The 11,967-nt window shown below is 29.3% G+C and overlaps 1 pseudogene; it reads right to left on the reverse strand.

The window, feature by feature from the left end:
- Positions 1–5,059: 5,059 nt before the first annotated feature.
- Positions 5,060–11,157, reverse strand: LOC125833880 (uncharacterized; annotated as a pseudogene).
- Between the last annotated feature and the right edge of the window lie 810 nt (positions 11,158–11,967).

The following is an 11,967-nucleotide window of genomic DNA, read 5'->3' on the forward strand; positions in this document are numbered from 1 at the left end:
TGACGTGTCAATAGTTAAATGAAATAGCCATAGAGTTTTTGCTATAGTAAAATTTTGTAGCTAAGTATTATTTTTTGCGACGAATTTAAATTTACTATAGTAATAATAACCTTTTAGCCACAATAACTTATTTGAAGAAATATTTGTAGCTAAATAAATAATTTAGCTTTAAGTAATAAAATATTTTAATTAAATGAAATAGTCATAGATTTTCTTCTACTATAAAATTTCATAGATAATTATTAAATTTTCCACGAATTTGAATTTACTGTAGTAATAATAACCTTTTAGCCACAATAAATTATTTAAAGAAAAATTGCAGCTAAATATTTTTTTTCAAGTTATAAAAATTGTGGCATATTAAAAATATAATCATAGATTTTTGCTATGATAAAATTTTATAGTTAATTATTAAGTTTTTCATTGAAACAATATTAACATTTTATCCATAAGAAGTAATTTAAATAAAAAATTACCACTAAAAAATATTATGTTTCGGGTACCAAAAAATTGTTGCAATGATTAACTTCATAGTTATAATTATTTCTCAAAATAAAATGATACAACCATGTGATCACAATTGAGGTTATACATTTTATCTGATATGAGGTGAAACGTAATCCTTGAGGTGCGTATTCTTGTGTTAAGAATTCATGTTATACGATTTGGACCTCTTCTATCGAACATTATATTTATCGAGCTAGCTTAAAAGAGATGTTAATATTTCTATCAATTCAATTTTACAGGATCTTAATTTTTAAGTTTTAAATATAGCTTAAATAAATAGAAGTTATAAAAAATAAAAAAAATAAAAAAATGAAAAAATAAATCAAAGTTATGTCTAATGAACTTGATGTAATTGTACTTTTTATATATAAAATGACATGTATAATCAATATACATTTTATTAAACAATGTCATATTTTATATGAATTATTCTGGAATATAGATAGATAAATTAATAATTTATTGAATATAATTAATACACAAAAAAATTATATTGACATTCAATTCTTTTTTTCTTAATTTAATCTCAATATCTTAATCCATATAATTTTTGTATTTTCAGTTAAAACTATAAAACTATAATTCAAAATTCACATCTCTATTTAAATTCAAATTGAAATAAATAAATGTTGTGGAAGTATAGTTCCACTATAGTTATAGTTGAACAATTTAACTTGAATTTTAATTCATTGTTGAGATAAAAAAAATTGAATTGATTATTTTTCTTGAAAACTCTATCTTAAAATAATTTTCAAACTTGAATTGTATGGTAATTAAAATTTACCATCACAACATTGTTTTACCTCTCCAATTCTATTTAAATAGATTAAATATATTTTCTGATATTGACTGTTTTATTTTATTTCAGTGTATTCTATTTTTAACTTGACATTCTAATGCATATATCATTTTAAATGCATATACAATAATAACAATATAATAATAATAATATTAATGATAATAATAAATATAATTATAATAATAATAACGATAATAATCAATATATTACTACAATATGAGCTTTGAAGATGGTAGAGAAAATTATATTGAATTCATATAATTTTTTACTTTTTAAATTCAAACTAAAAACAATAATTGAAAATTAAGTATGGTCATAAAATTAACTAAACACTATTCCCTCCATTCCATATTAGTTGTCTATATATCTTTGACACGATCTTATAAGATTATAAATAAGAAGGATAATTTTACTACTTTATTCCGTAATAATTTTTATCTGAAACTTCACAAACTTGTTTACACTTTTAAGAAGAACTAAATTGTAAGGAAGATTGAGAAAATGTAATTAATTTTATCTTCATTTCATAAATTGACAAGTAATTTGAGACAACTATTTTAATTAATGTGTACATTTAATATGAGTCGATTGTCTCTCTTAAACATTTTCTCTACCTCCACGTGATAGTAATAAGATATGAATATACCATATCCTTCTTTGACCTTCTTATGAAATTTCACTAGGTATGTTCGGATCAATTCCCACTTGATACATTTTTCTTGATGCTCTCATGTTCGAAAAATCCTAGATTCGCCTATTTATATAATAATTGTTGTATTAGTTAAATTTATAGTTATAATAGCATTTGTAAAATAAAAGAAGCAAAATTTATACATATAATAATAACTATAAATAAAGCAAAAATCTTTCCCAAAATTATCTCTCCAACCATACTTCACCCTTCCCTTTCCCCATTTGGATCCAAAATATTCCCCCCCGAAAAAATTAAAAATTACAAAACATCAAAATTTACCCCTAAAATTTTGAAACCCAATTAAATAGCTTATTCCCCCTTCCCACTTATCAAAAACCTAGAAACCCTTTTTCATCTTCCCACGCCATATATGTCTGCTCCCTCTTCCCTCACCCTTTCTTATCTCAATTTTTTGTTTAATTTTTTATTTTTGATAGTATGCTAATATTTCTTTTATAGGTTTTACATGACCTTCTTCAAGCTGATGAGATAAGCTTTCACAATATGAATTTTTTTTACTCAATCATATACTCTGAATTTTCTATTATGTATAGGTTTGAGAAAAGATTGAACCACAAATAATTTATCATACACAATTATATTCTATATTGTTGCAAGGGATTATTGTCTCTCATGGCTTGAATCAATGAGTATTGCATTGAATTGTGTATTTTTGTCAATTTAAAGGTATGTTTTTTACCTAGGTATTAATTTAATAAGTGGTATTAAATTTTAAAATCGATATCTAGGTATTAATTTAATAATTGATACTGAAAATTGAGATCTATATCTACATGTTTTAAGAAGTTTAAAAGTTATTGATTGGATTACTTCTCTGCTTACTTTGTATTTTTTTTTTTTGTTTTCATTTGCTAAATATTTTTGTAAGAAAAATTACTCAAGACTATTTTTTTCTCTTTGAAATTCTAAATCATTATTCTTTTGGTGCTATAATACTTTACCGTTATTGATAGGCATATTTATGGAATAAGAGCATATAAATGGCAAATTGGGACCGATGCTGATCAAGATAAAGTACAATTGAAGATTGTGGAAGGAGATTGGAGAGATAGGGGAAAATTATGTTGCTTTGGACTCAAATAAGATGTCTTACAAGAATTGTATATTGTGACTATTCTCAATATTGTAAAATGTAATTATATGTAACTTGAGAATTATTTTGAAATCTCAAAAATGTATTTGGGATTATATTATGTAACTTTCTTTTACTAGCAAAGCTTGTGGAAAATCCTTTCATCTATGGTAATGAAATTGTTTGAAATCTATTTTTTAGCTATATTATAAAAATTCTTGTGATTATTAATGCTTATGGCAGTAATTTTAAATTTGTAGCAATGAATTTTGATAGTTATAGCTAAATCTATATGTAATTATCAAAAATAGGCAATACATTTTCACTTGTCTTAGCAAATTAAAACTATTAGCTATATTTTATGTATGTTATGGCAAAGAGTTTGAGTTCTTAGCTTTCTGAAACAAATATTTGTGGCAAATACTTTGATTTTATTGCTATAGATTTTCTAGTTTGTAGCTAAATACAAGTATTATTGTCACAAGATTAAAAATATGAAATAGCCACAAATTTTGAATTTTCGTAGAAAATAAATCAAGTCATTTGCCACAATAGAATTCATTGTGTCTACAATATAAAAATTACTATAGATTTAATTTGTTGTGGAAAAAGAGAAAAATTATTTGCTACAAGTAAATATTTCATAGCAATTTTTTTTACCATCATAGCTACAACACAATTTTAATTGTAGCTATAAGTATTAGTCCTTGGCCAAGGATAATGTAAAGTCTGTAGCTAACTTTTAGCCACCCTACATCTTGCTACGAATGCTACGAAAAAATATTTTATGGCTAAAGTGTTTAGCTATGGAAAATTTCATATTTAGCTACAATGTGTTTTGTAACATTAAGTGCATTTTCCTGTAGTGAGTCTCTTGAACATCTGAATCTAGAGGGTTGCCAAAGTTTGGAGATATTTCTAGAAATCATTGAAAGAATGAAGTCGGAGTTAGAGATAAAGGTGAAATGCATTGGGATAAGTGAAATACCATCATCTATTATTTAGCACCAAGCTCATCTTACAAAGCTAGATTTGACAGTCATGGAAAAACTTGTAGCTCTTCCAAGTAGCATTGGCATGTTGAAAGGATTGGTGAAGCTAGATGTGTCGTGGTGCCCAAAACATAAAAACTTGCCCGAAGAGATAGGTGATTTAGAAAACTTGAGGAGCTTGATGCCAGCTGCACTCGAATTTCACAGCCTCCCTCTTCCATCGTCCAGTTGAACAAGCTTAAATCCTTGAGTTTTTCAGGACAATGTTTAGAAGATGGAGTGCACTCTGTGTTCCCTCTGGTGAATGAAGGGTTATGCTCATTGGAAATTCTGAATCTTAGTTTCTGCAATTTAATAGATGGAGGACTTTCGGAAGACATTGGGTGCTTATCGTCTTTGAAAGAGTTGCATATCAATGGAAATAATTTTGTCCATTTGCCTGAAAGCATTGCCCAACTTGGTGATCTTGAAACCTTGTACTTATCAAATTGCAAGAGGCTTCCACAACTGCCAGAATTTTCAAAGCAATTGCATACAATATCTGCATATTGGAGCAATGATTTGATCTGTAATTCGTTGTTTCAGAATATCTCATCTGCTTCAGATTCCTAGTCACTAAGAGCGCTTATGAGTTGGGGGATCAACACCCTAGGTTGGTTCAACCAACAGGGAACTAGTACAAGTGTATCAGTCAATTTGCCTAAAAATTGGTACGTACGTGAGAACTTCTTAAGATTTGTTGTATGTTACTCTGGAAAATTGATTGACATGATAGCTCACTTGATTCCCTTATGTGATGATGGGATGTCGGGTATCACCCAGAAACTTGCCTTATCCAACCATTCAGAATGTAATCCTGAGATTTCATTTTTGTTGATACCTCTTTCTGACTTATGGGAAACATCTAAGGCAAATGGGAGAACACCAAATGACTATGGGCTTTTTACGTTATGTTTCTATGGTGAAATGAAGCATTATGGATTACGTTGTTGTATAAAGTTGATCCTGAGCTTGACACGAATTGCTCCTCTTCTAAGAAACATTCGAATATTCTTGGGAGATTGGTCAGTTTCTTCAGCTGCAAACCAAGGAATTTAGATTAAATAAATATAGGTAGTATTCTAATATTTATGTTGTCTCTAGTTTTTCTTTGCTTGTATATTTGCTATTTTTTTCTTCTATTAATGTTGTAGTTAAATTATTAAAAATATCAAAGCTTCTTCTAGTGTTGAATTGAACAAAAATCAATAACGGGCGAGTGATTTGTATGTATGAAAAAGAGGAAAAGTGAGGTAAACCAAAAAGAAAACTGGTCCTTTTTTGCAACTTGCGTCCTATCTTGGTTCTCCGACTAAATTTATTTTTAATTTTGTTGTATTGTTTTCACTGAGTTATCATTCCCAAAACTCCTTAAGATATCATACGTGATCTCTGATTTAAAAACAAATATCTCTCTTTCTGATGCACGGAAAAGATGAAACAATTGAAGATGCTTAACTTTTTAGGGAAAAATGTTAAAAGTAAAGGACAGAATACTAGTTGTGGTCGCTCCTTTTTGGATTATGAATAGTTTTTCAATCTTACAGTCTACCGCCTTGATGGTAGCATGCAAACTGAGAAGAAGAAGATGGTATTTTGAGAACAGAATCGGTGACACTGCCTATGAAGGGAACATATCTCCTCTACCTAAGAAAGAGATCCACGAAAGAACTTGGGTAAGCAATAATTCATTTTATTAAATTTCATTTTGAAATATAATCCTATTTTCCTTTGGCTGACAATAACTGGCCTAAAAAACAAATTGCAGATTATAACTTTGCGAAAATGGGTGAATGAAAGAAGCCTAGGGGGACTATTTCCAATGTAGCTCCAATGCTCGAGCGTTTCTCCCCTACTGAAGAAGCGTAGTCTCCATTGACATCTACTGTCAAATGTTACATTGTGAATAGGAATTGGTTGAGGTTATTTCTCTCTATATTTTGTACTCTCATATTTATATAGTAGATTGCTTATCTCCTTTGTGGATATAGGTCGATTGACCGAACCACGTTAAATCTTCGTGTCTTCTGGTATATTTATCATTTGTCTTCTTATTCATGGTCTTTTGAGGTTTACTTTACTAGCTTTTGCATGACACCTGCTTATTTCGGTAGTAACAACCAGAAGCTACAAATGGGAATTTCACAGACACTCTACTGACTTGCAAGCAGACACTAAAGGTTGTTTAGAAAGGAGCTGGCAACAACAATCTATGAATCACAGATATACCACAAATGATCAATTCTAGGAGATTCATGTACTGATATAGCACAAATACAAACTGAGATAAAAGTTAAAATAGAACAACTCAAGTGTACAAAAAGAGCTCATAGTCATAGATAGGGGTATTTATGGGTTGGTTATTGGTTAGGTTGTTATCAATTAGGCTCAATTATTTAGTTATTAATCATAGATGAAAATAAAATCAAAACACAAGATATGGAATAGAAAAGTAAATTAATTAGAAAACAAGCACTTGCCAACTTCACCTGTGATAATGTACTTTTTCCTTTTAAGTTGAATTTTCACCAACAGAGGAGAAAATGAAATGAAAACCAGAAGGGCCAACAACTGAATCATGCCCGAAATTGATTCAATTAATCCAACAATATAATTCTTCTATCCCTTCAATTATTATTTGCACCACCATTTTCCCACCATACAACTTGTTAGTGATATTGTTTGCTTTGGGTCTAGACCCGCAAGGCTTTAAAATGCGTCACTAGATTAGTGTCACGAGGTCTGCTAACTTTTATACCTAATAACTCTCAGGTGTTTTGTCGATGTGGAGGTCTGATATTAAGTTGGGAAGTGACATAAACCACCTCTTATAATATTATATATATATATATATATATATATATATATATATATCATATCATATCATATTCTACTATATAATAAAATGGATTTTATGCCCAAGTACAATATATAATATTCAAGATTGGGACTTTTCCCAATTTTGAATATTATATATTATACTTGGGCATAAACTCCCTTTTAAAATAATATATATATATATATATATATATATATATATATGTCACAAATGGAAAAGTCCCAATCAAGGAAGCAACATATATCATTTACAAATGACTTAAAAAGCATTAAAAATTACAATAATTATCAATTTAAAATATTTAAAAGCTATATAATAAAATAGGTTGACTCTCAAAATTCTATCAGGCTCACATATATTGGGACAAAAAAAATAACATATCATTTTAAAATTACCAAAAAAGTATTATAAATAATAATAATTAACAACTTAAAATATCTGAAAGACATTTTAAAAGGGTTAATTTTGTAATTTTATCCGTATCACATAAATTAGGACAAAGTGACCAGTAATGTACGTTATTTGAAAGTTACATAAAAATATTATAAATCACAATAATTAATAACTTAAAATATATTTTTTTGAAATGAAAATTTAGATGACTCTCCAAATTTCATTTGTGTCACATGAATTGAGACAACAAAAATAACATATATTGGGTCCATTTTAATTTATTTGTCTTATTTTTTTTTTGTTTTTTTATATTTAAAAATTGCGTAAAAATACTATAAATCATGATAATTGACAACATAAAATATGTTTTGAAAAAAATACAAATAATTCCACTGATTTTTGAAGTGAATCTATCGTAAAAATACTATAAATCATGATAATTGACAACATAAAATATTTAAAAAATGTTGTATGTGGGTAGTGTTATTATGCCTTAAATAGCGTCAAAGAAAGTACATGCTTGTGATAAAAAAACTTATTCCTTTATCCACGCAAACAATCACTTCAAAAACGTGATTATTAGCCCCAAAACATACCATTTATATTATTGGGCCCGTGCAAAGCACGGGCAACATTATCTAGTATTATTATAAGTGGGAACATCACAAATGAAAAGTTGAAATACCGAAATGCCCTTGTAAAATTAAATGACTCTATTACCATTTTTAAGGTAAAAAAAAAAATCAGATTTTCCCACTTTTAGTTATCTTTTTTCACTATTTCTTTTCATTTTATTTAATAAGAAGTCCAAAAGTCTATGTAATGTGGGTAATATCTTATAAACAAAAGTTCAAAGATCACCATTGATCTTACAATCGTTTCTAAGCCAAAATGGCGAGTCTTATTTTTAGTTTGAACTTCTTTGTCATTTCCACTATTAATGTTTTGTTCAATTCTTTGAACTTTGTTCTTAAAATTTCTCTATTAAGAACGTGTCTTGTTTTCTTAAAAAACTTTTCATAAGAGTTTTAGGTATTTACAAATGTATATTCAGTTTTGATATGAAATTGTTGGAAAATATGGATACAACAAACATAGTTTATAGGCTATTTGAAGGAATTGTTTTTCCGATCGTATGAAGGGATTGTTGTACACAAATGCAAATAAGATTTGATTTGTTGTGCACATAAAATACTTTTTTTTATATCAAATTGAAGATTACATGAGGTAAAAAAATTTCATAGTCTATGTTGAAATATTTATGAATATTTTACTTCTCCAAATAAATTATTTTTTTTGTGTAGCAAAATGTGATGAACATATCTTTTGATATCTATATTTCTTGTTTAATAGTGATGATTTAATTTTGACGTCGAGCAGGATTATTGTATACGGATATTGTGAAGTTCATGATTATTATGATCACGGTAATTGTTATTTTAATTTTAAGATTGCCTTTCTCTCTCTTTTTTTTTTTTTTTTTTTTTTTCATTTTTATTTCATTTTTATTTATTTTTGTTGGAAACTTTTGAGTTCTTATACCATGAAACTTATTTGTTTTCATATTTGCCTTTTTCCATTTGTCGGTACGTTTCTTTTAAATTTCTCAACTCTTTAAATATAGGTAATGTGAATACTCTTTGCAATAATAAATAAATATTATTTACAAAACAATAACATGCACTCTTTATTTATTGATATATAATTCATTTCATTTTGGATCAAGTTACCATGAATTTTTAATTTTAATTTTAGGATTAGATTTTTCCCAATTCAAGAATCTTTTAATATACTTTCTAATTAGTAATTATATTTGGATATTTAATACTACAAAATAGTAATTATATAGGAATAAAAGGCTAGAGAATTTACATAATCTCAAAAGTATCCAAATATGAAATATGTTGTAATTATAATATGATGCAGTTAGAGAACATTTTTATGATGATAAATACTACTACTAGATATCCTACATAAAAATGGCCTTGCATATTCTCACACTGTATAAGTAAGATAAGTTACCATTATTGTCATAAGATTCTTTATGGTAGCAGTTTTTTTACCAAATTGACAATATTCATGAGTTATGCATTTTTTTTTTTTTCACATGGGTGGTTTTAAAAGTGGGAAATTCTTAATTATAAAGTTGAACTACATACTTTATTTTTTTCCGCAAATTTATCATTAGACAGTGTCTAGTGGCCTTTTATTAAACATAAAATATATCAATAGGGATAAGTGCAAGCAAGGGGGGCTAGGCCTTAACTTACTAATCCTAATGAAGTGTCTACTACCTAACAAGCATGAAGAAAATAAGAGCTAGAGAGAACTAAGCATTTTTTGATCACCACAGAGTTTGTAATACACTCCATGATGATATTACAAATGAGGATGCTTAAATAATGTAAAAATATGCCAATCAAGAAGAAAGTTGAGTTATCAGCCTCAAACTTTCTATTGCAAACACATGAATTAAAAAAGATTGATTACCCATCAAAAGTAACTTGAAATATTTTTCTCTTGTCTTCTTCTTCAAACCTATCCAAAAACACTTGATAATTCATACTTTCTTTATGGATTTTTTGGATCTTGTTGAACCTATTGATACTGTCAAATGGTTCTGCTTTGCCTGTCGCATCGGTAGGTGTCTTGGAACAAACTCCTCAGTCATTTTACCTTCCCAACTATGTTGCCTTCCATGTGTCTTCTTTTTGCATATGTTGCTTCCACTTCTTTGTTGCCTAGGTGATATATCTCCTTCCCTAGCAACTCTATCAAAGCACATGTCCAGCATATCTTCCTCCTCTTCATCAAGAGAATCCTCGCCAAAATCAAGCATATTGTCTTCCTCATTTTCATCAAGAAAATCCTCATCCAAATCAATTGTATTTGACACTAAGACCCTTGACTCATTCTTCTTTGCAATCACACATTTAGGCACAAATACAGGAGCTTTTGGACTTAATTTGCTATTCAAAGTAGGTGGTGAGAACTGCTTTTCTTGGATTAAATCGTTGTCATTCTCTGTTAACTTTACTTGCTTTCCAGTAATCTTCGATAAAACATCAAAGCTATTCGAACATAATAGGTTACTTGAGGCATTACTAATATCTTGCCTCTTCTCACTATCATAAAAATTTCCAGTCGCACCCTTTTCACTACATGGAGAATTATTGTGACTAGTCGGGGAAAGGCTCTGATTACTAGTTGAATTTTTGTGTGCAACCATTGTCCAATTTTTAGTTGAATTCTTGGTTTCAACTTGCAAAACATGCTGCCCAGAATTTTCAGCATCTTCAACATCAGATGTATCCATTAGTTTGTGTCCTGAATCCATTATTTTTTGGCCTGAACCAACTCGTGGCACATCAACCCCAACTCTTGGCGTTCCCCGTTTGTTTTCGGTAGTTGTTTGAACACCAATATTACTTGTAACAACATCTATTGAGTACAATTTTGCTCAGAAGGGACAACAACCAACTGCCGATCTAACGAAGTAGCTTTACTTTGATTGACATCTACAACCTTTCTTTTTTCATTTAGTATTTCTCTTGCATCACCTTGATACTTTTCACTATCAATAGTACCTTTTGTAGAAACTTCAATGGTATCATCAATTAGTTTGCTATTTTGATTTCTTTTTGAGATCAAACGACAACTATCTTCATCATGACCTTGGTGCTTACAATAAGTGTAATACAAAGGTAGATTATCATATACAATCTTCTAAGAAACCTCGATCAACTTACCAGATTTTTCATCTATAAACTGCAGTCTTATATGATTTGGAAGCTTTTCCATTAGATCAAGTATAACCTTGACCCTAGCTGTGCTAGGTCTTGACATGATTTGAGTAGCTTTATCTATAGCTATTGGTTTCCCAACTGCCGATGCTATAGACAATAGAAACTTCTTTGCAAACAAATCTGGAGATAAGTTTGGTAAAGAAATCCAAACCACAGCTAACGTCGTTTCATCCTTACGATTATATCCAATGGACCATGGAAAAACCCTACATTGCTGCTGCTCTTCATTGTAGAGAAGATAATTAACTGAGCGAAAGCTATTACATAATCTTCATATTGATCAAATCTCAACAAAATTTGTCTTGGAGCAAGTAAGCCAATTAAACAATTGCCCTTGGTACCAAGATGTTTCGGTAAAATTGACCTTAATACCTTCAAATCTGGCGCACCAGGGGATAATTTAAACACCACTGCTTGATGCAATCCCTCTTCAATCATAAAGTCTTGTCTTTCCTCCATTGAAAATGTGATAGTAGGTTCTCCATGAATTATTTCGATTGATTTTGCGATTGTTTTTGAGTTAATTAGGGTAGATTGTTTAGGATTTATAGTATTGGAATTGAAAAGGGTGGCGTATGTGGTGGCTTGGGGTGGTGGGGCGGGCTGGACAACCTCAAAAGGAAGTCCTCTAGTGACCGTAGCAGTCATGGGAGCTGCGTAGCTGCTGGCTAGGAAGGAAACCCTAGGTCCGCCGTTTCGTGGAACTCAAGTTTTCAATCAATGAATATGAATTAATTTATTTTGATTAATTAATTTAACCAATGAACATGAATCATTTACTTAGTTTTTCTAAGTTGGTCAAATG

Source organism: Solanum verrucosum, unplaced genomic scaffold, assembly GCF_900185275.1.
Source record: "Solanum verrucosum unplaced genomic scaffold, falcon-dt-bn FXZP01001052.1, whole genome shotgun sequence".
NCBI classification, from domain to species: Eukaryota; Viridiplantae; Streptophyta; class Magnoliopsida; order Solanales; family Solanaceae; genus Solanum; species Solanum verrucosum.